This window comes from Neofelis nebulosa, chromosome 11 (assembly GCF_028018385.1).
Source record: "Neofelis nebulosa isolate mNeoNeb1 chromosome 11, mNeoNeb1.pri, whole genome shotgun sequence".
Classification (NCBI taxonomy): domain Eukaryota; kingdom Metazoa; phylum Chordata; class Mammalia; order Carnivora; family Felidae; genus Neofelis; species Neofelis nebulosa.
This window is the reverse complement of record NC_080792.1, coordinates 29,610,910-29,617,672: the sequence shown is the minus strand read 5'-3', so window position 1 is coordinate 29,617,672 and position 6,763 is coordinate 29,610,910. Positions and strand designations below refer to the sequence as shown.

The 6,763-nt window shown below is 37.7% G+C and overlaps 2 long non-coding RNA genes across 2 annotated transcripts; one reads left to right on the top strand and one right to left on the bottom strand.

Annotated features, from left to right (window-relative positions):
* Nucleotides 1-2,172: 2,172 nt before the first annotated feature.
* LOC131489777 (uncharacterized) lies at nt 2,173-2,692 on the bottom strand. Its single transcript, XR_009250734.1, has 2 exons — nt 2,605-2,692; nt 2,173-2,506 (listed from the first exon to the last, which is right to left on the bottom strand). It is a non-coding gene; the product is annotated as an uncharacterized LOC131489777 (long non-coding RNA).
* Nucleotides 2,693-2,823: 131 nt separating this feature from the next.
* LOC131489775 (uncharacterized) lies at nt 2,824-6,550 on the top strand. The gene is made up of 4 exons (XR_009250733.1): nt 2,824-2,908; nt 5,103-5,184; nt 5,262-5,400; nt 6,197-6,550. It is a non-coding gene; the product is annotated as an uncharacterized LOC131489775 (long non-coding RNA).
* Nucleotides 6,551-6,763: the final 213 nt, after the last annotated feature.

Here is a 6,763-nt window from a genome sequence, read left to right as displayed (position 1 = left end):
ACTCTAGACATGGTCTCTATACCTAGCAGAGCCTCCAAGGTGCCACCAATGCCTCAGAGAAATAACTGATTTTGAGCATCTATATAGAATGAACTGACAGTATACTTATTTCGTGGACAAGGTACTTAAATTTCCACTTTGAAACCATTTGCCCCAATATATTGAGGGCTGCTATGGCAAATATGAAAACCAAGGTATTCATAGCAGTTGTACAACTGCTTCATGTACTCATGCAGGTTTTTCTTCTGGACTATTCCACAGCCTCCTTCATGGAAAAATTATCCCTTGTCTTTCTCATATCATCTGAATCATTGAACCTAATCTTGTATTTTCTTTTGGTCATATTATCTTTGTCTCCCCTGAAAATTATAAGCTTCTTGAATATGGACACCCTATCTTTTGCTTCTCATACATCCAGCATAGCAACTGGAATGTAAACTCCATGAGACAAGGGGCTGGCTGTTTTATTCACTGCATGGTCTTCTTAGGCTTCTTTTAGCACATAAAACCTTCCTGAAATGTGATAGACAGCAAATGAACATTTGTTGTATATGAAGGTATTAACATGAGAATGTAGTTTTACTATTCAATGTTTACAGTTCCTTTGATTTGATAATTTATAATGGTTCCTATCTCTTTTCAAAGCCAATTGTGGACAAACCTCCAATTTAGGCTGAATATACCATTGGGAAGTTTCTCCCAAGTTTCCTTTCTGTACTCTTTTCTTAACAGCCCAGTATCTATATTCCTGGAATTAAACCTGGCTACATAAACTCATTCCCTGCATGAGGCTGGCCTTATCCTACAAAGTATCACTTTGAATGAGAGATCACTGCCTTTCAGCCCAGTGAGGTCCACCATTTGCATTGGCTCAGCTAAGTCAAGTTTTGGAGAGAAAATCATTACATAGAAGCATGTGTAACTAACATACTTCTACTCTATTTCACAAGGTGTCTGCATTTTCAAAAATATTTTTTAGCCCAAAAGAAATCTTCAGAGATGGGAAAAATAGTCGTAAAGAATTGTAGACTTATGACTTTTTTGGCTAGAGATACTTTTTATTGGAAACTGTCTTCTATTATAACTGAGAATGCCCTTGTTTTGGTCCTAGCTGAATAATCAAAGGCTATCACTTTCCCTAAATTTCAAACTTCTTATCAAAAAGGTGACGATATTGAGCTACAACATTAGTTTTCAAATACACAATCTTCTATTTCTCTTCCCTGGGATGGGGTGTTACATGGGCAGCTAAGAGAGACAAGGATCAAATACAAGGATTCATTTCCCAGTAAATTGAATGAGTAGCATCTCAACAATGTATTTTAATGTGTAGAGATTCTATTACTATTTATTAAATACAAATTAATTTTAAGAAAACCTTACTAAATGTAGAGTATTTGCTGTTATGCATGTTCTCCCTTATAGGATACAAACTATACTAACAGACTCCTTTTCATCAATACTGGTAATCATCAGTCTGAAGAGTCACTATAGACCCTTCCAATTGTTTCAGGGAAGAAAATAGAAGCCATTCTGGAAATATAGAATTTTATATAAGAATTATGAGCTTATACAGCTTTTGTAAGAGCTTGGAAAACAAAGTTCCTTGAAGCCAAAGCTGAAGATTTCAGCCTGAATCCCCAAAATACAATTTATAAGAGCTTGCCAGAAACTCCATTAAATCCACAAGAGTCTCCTTGAAGCTCCCACCAACAATCTCAATCTGCAGCAGTAAACAGTAGTTCTGAAGAACTCACCGGAAAACTCCTGCAGATCTCACATTTATTCACAGATCTGGTAGCAATGATCTCCAGAGAATAGTGACTTCTCCTTCTCTTTTGTCTCCCAAATCTATGTAAGTGGAAAATGCTAAACTAAAATTATATACGAAAAAAGATCCTGGGAAATGCAGACATTGGATTTTCCTCTGCAAAAGAGACCTTAGAAGGGTGTGATATTGGTACCAAGTTGACAATAGACAGTGCGGTACTACAGACAGATGACACCATTTGTCAACCCAGCATCCATTCCTACATGCCTATTTTGCCCATTTTAACCTTCAAATAAAGTATTAGCATCATTTTGACCTGTCACAGTGCAGTTATATATCATACAATCATCAACTTTTGCTCACTCTTTGCCCAAAAAGTAGACACAAAACGCTATATGTCCTTTCATCTTTCAATAATGGCCTTCATTTTAAGACTCAGACAAAATTTCCATTAGTATCTTGTAATTTAAGCCCTGAATTATAGGGTAACCTACAATTAACATATATTAGAAATCGCAGATTGGGAAAGTGAGAGGAAAGGATAGGTAAACATGTAAAGTACATAAAAGCAAGGAAGAAAATATGCATAACTCCAAAGTTCTCCTTTCTGATGCTGATCACATATCCAGGGTTGACTTAATAATTTCCTTCTTACACCATACATTCCATGTTTCCTTTGTCCTCATTCAGCACCTCAGCTTTTGATGAATCTTTACCTGGCAGGGTACTCTATGACTGGTTGTCAAAAAAAAAAAAATGATGGTTATAGAAATTCCACTGAGGGCAGGGAAATCAAATACAAACCTAGGCTACATCTATTTTAGTAGAGATACCTTGTTACTCTTGGTGGGGAAGAGGTTCAATCTAATCACCTGTTTGAAACCACATAAGGGTTTCGTTGTTGATTTTTCTATAGGCAGGTTTGGCATTCAGCTATGTAGCAGACATATCAGGCTTAATGAATAAAGGCCATATTGTTGACATCATATATAACTCCACCCCTGCCACTATGGGCCCATTGTTCATGAAATCATTGAGCAACAACAGAGGTATCAGGAAGGAGGCTAACTGACACAGCAGCGTAGGTCTTCTCAGCCACCTGAACTTGGGGAACCTCTTACCAGGAGTTACTATCTGGTGAGCATTTATTGGGACATAAATATCGCCATATTTTCTGTGCATTCTGTGAGACCTTTCCACCAACTTCTCCCATAGACTTTGTTATTACCAACATTCTGATCTTCTTCCTACTAAGTGCATGACCACCTAGCTTAATCATGCCTGAATAAATATGTATCCTTGATCATCTTTCCTATAGAAAAAGTGAACAAAGAAGTGAAATACTCAAACTTCTGCCCGCTTGTAGAATTTCTCTTCACCACTATCCTCAACTACTCTCCTGAGACTGGCCATTGTACTCACTCACCCATTTTTTGGGTGGTGCTACCATACTGTGCAGAATTATTTATAAAGCAGGTCTATTTTATTCTTCCTTAGTTGTCTGGAAGTAGAGAACTTCCCATGAAGCCATACATGTTGATTGAGGAAGAGTTATTAATGTGGCAAAAAGAAATACCATGAAAGTCTAGGTACATTGTTAAAATAGCAATGATACATTGAAGCTCCTAATATCAAGAGGTGGAATCTATTTTCCCATCTCTTGAATCTGGGCTAACTTAATATCCTTGCTATCAAATAGAATGTGGCAGAAATAACTTTGTTTTGGTTCTGAAAATAGGCCTCCAGAAATCTCACAGCTTCTACTTGTATTTCTTGGAATTCTGTAATCTCCATGTGAAAAATCCTGGGCTAGCCTGAATAAGAGATATATAAAAAAGTCACCTCAAATGTTCCAGCTGATGACCTGTGAACAGCTACACAGGTGACTGAGGCCAACCTAGATCATTCAGCTGCCAGGTGACAGAAGAAGACATATGAGCAAACCCAGCAGAAAGATCAGTGAAGCTGGCCCACAGATAAAGACTTACGTGATCTATACATCGTTAGAGATGTAAGATAAATAAATGGTTGCATCTTAAACTGTTAAATTTGGGTTTTTTTTAGTTTTTTTAATGCTTTTATTTATTTTTGAGACAGAGAGAGACAGAGCATGAGCAGGGGAGGGGAAGAGAGAGAGGGAGACACAGAATCTGAAGCAGGCTCCAGGCTCTGAGCTGTCAGCACAGAGCCCGACGCAGGACTCGAACTCACAGAGTGTGAGATCATGACCTGAGCTGAAGTCGGACGCTCAACCGACTGAACCACCCAGGCACCCCTTAAACTGTTAAATTTGGAGGTTCCTTGCTATGCAGCAAAATTAACTGAGATAGAGACGTCTGGGTGGCTGAGTCTTAAGCATCCAACTTCAGCTCAGGTCATGATTTCACAGCTTGTGGGTTCGAGCCCCACATTGGGTTCTGTGTTGACAGCTCAGAGCCTGGAACCTACTTCAGATTCTGTGTCTCCGCCTCTCTCTGCCCCTCCCCCCACCTCTCTTTCTCAAAAATAAATAAACATTTAAAAAAATAAAAAATAAATTAACTGAGAGTCTTAGTCATATACTCATATACCTCAATTATGTATTCAGAGTCTTATCAAGCCTGAACATGTATATTTTATTTCCATGTTTCTGAGTATGCCCAGATTAATGACTTCGAAAGTCACATAGTAACCAATTAAAGGTAGATCATGTCACACAGCAATTTAGTATCCCATGATTAAGTGTCTATCTCTGCCAGAGCCCTGTAGAAGACAGAAGTTGCTTTCCAAAAGAATCATAGTATGTGCCCCCGTTCCCCCCCCCACAACCAAAAAAATCCCAGCATAACTTTGTCCAGTTTCCTAAAGATTTGGGCATGATTCTCCTGTTGATATTACATAGTATCCCCTATCTCCTAAAGACACTTTGAGCACTACTGGATCTACTTGGTCCTATAACTCAAGAAGCAGAGCACCTCCTGCCTTCTAGAAAGCTTTATGTTTGTTTATCTGGGCCCAACTCAATACTGGTAACAGATAAATGGGTCAGATTAGCATGCACTCATGTCTATCTGTTATTTCTAGAATTCAGAGGCCCAGAGATGCTGTGCCCCTTTCTTAGAGGTGATAGGTACAAGGTGCAGGAATTTTTTCTTCACCTTGCAGGGAAATCTCAGTATGCCCCAGACCACTAAACACCTAAAAACTTCCTCAAAATGGAAGATATCTGAATTTTTACGGCCATTATTTTCCACCTTTGTGGCTTCCATATGATTTACTAAGACATCTATCTAGGGTATTTGCTGCATTGTGATCACCATTTCTAAGCACCGTAATATCATTCATGTTACAGATTAGCATCATTCCCTGTGTAATGGTGAGAGAATCAAGGTCCCTGCATGCTAAATTGTGACAAAGAGTTGGTATCATTTGAGGTAAGACAGAGAAGCTATACTGTTATCCATGCCAAGCAAAAGCAAACTGTTTATAGAATTTCTTGTTTTGCTAACAGGTATAGAAGATAAAAATAATCACCAAAGCAGCAATAGCAGAATGCCAGACATCAGCGATTTAATTGGCTTGTTCAAGTGCAAAACAATAATAACAAAAACTACAACTGAAAGAGCAGTTACGTCTGATGAAGCCACTTGGTTAAGTTTACAAAAATTGACATTTATTCTCCAAATTCTATCTCTTTTGGGCAAGGCAGGAATGTATATTCCAAATCTCTGAACATATCACTAATCTCTGAAATTTTTCCTAGTGTGTTATATTGATTATGGTTTTCTACCAAACTACCATTTGGTTCTTATTATTGTACCTATCTTTCCAGAGGTCAGGAAGCCAACATGGAAGATTTTGCCACTTTCTAAGTGTGCTTATTCCAACTACTCATTCAGAAGCTAGGAACATAACTAGTGGTGTTTGGGGTATCACTGAACCTATTTTGAAATAGAACCTAAGCCAAAACGCCATTATTTTACCTTTATAAGCTTCTGCTTTTTACCTCTGTAGACTAAAAAGACATTTTGAATCCTCTAGAATTGGCATTAATTTAGATGTCAAGAAATCACTCAGAATTCTAGGTATTCCTCAGTGCATCATCACATTTATTAATGACCACAACTCAATCTGAGGAAGAGCAGGAGGAGGATACATGATATAAATGTTGGAGCAGAGTCCTTCTTCACTATGGTCACAAATTTTCCTTTACTTAAGAATCACAGGATCTGTGGAGTTGAGTCTGAGAATTGGGTCAGGGGCTATGACTTTCTACTGTGATTATGCCAGTTCAACCTTAAACTCTTTATTCCCTGGTCTAACACCTATAATCTATTTCTACATACAAACCACTATAAATTGACAAAATATTGAAATTCTTCTTGGGTATATGGAACTTTCTAATCATAAGTTATACTTTATTCTTATCCTCCTGGGTTTTACTAGGATTTAGGTCTAATTATGGTTCTGGAAGTAAAGAAAGGTAGTCCATGGGTCTAAAAGAGAGTCTGCATTTCTTGCAAGGTGAGTACCTGAATTAAAATCACTATGGTGTGGTCACGTAGGAAAAAAAATAGCGATGCTTCTGCTGGCAAGGGAGGCCCAGCAGGTTTGGGGTGTTGATACTTAAATTCATTGAAATCTGCCCAGATTTCTCCTCATGATTTTCAAGTTTCCATTCCTTCTTGGTAAATGCTGTAACTTTAATATAAGAGACCTGATAAGTCTACACATTCACTTTGAATTTCAAATTACCCACTCACAGGATTATATTTTTTATTGGGTTTCAGAAATATTGGCCAGTGGCTACAAGAAATAAAGAATTCCTCAAGACTGTAACTAAAGTCATAGTCTTTGTTTCTTATCCCATTCCTTGAATAACTAATTTAAAACCATGGTATTGAGTTTCTTTTTCCAAGCTTTACATTGTACTCAAAAGAAGCTGGCTCTATTCCACATTTCTTATACTATTTATTTCCACCATGAAGTTTTATTACTATTACTACTATTGCT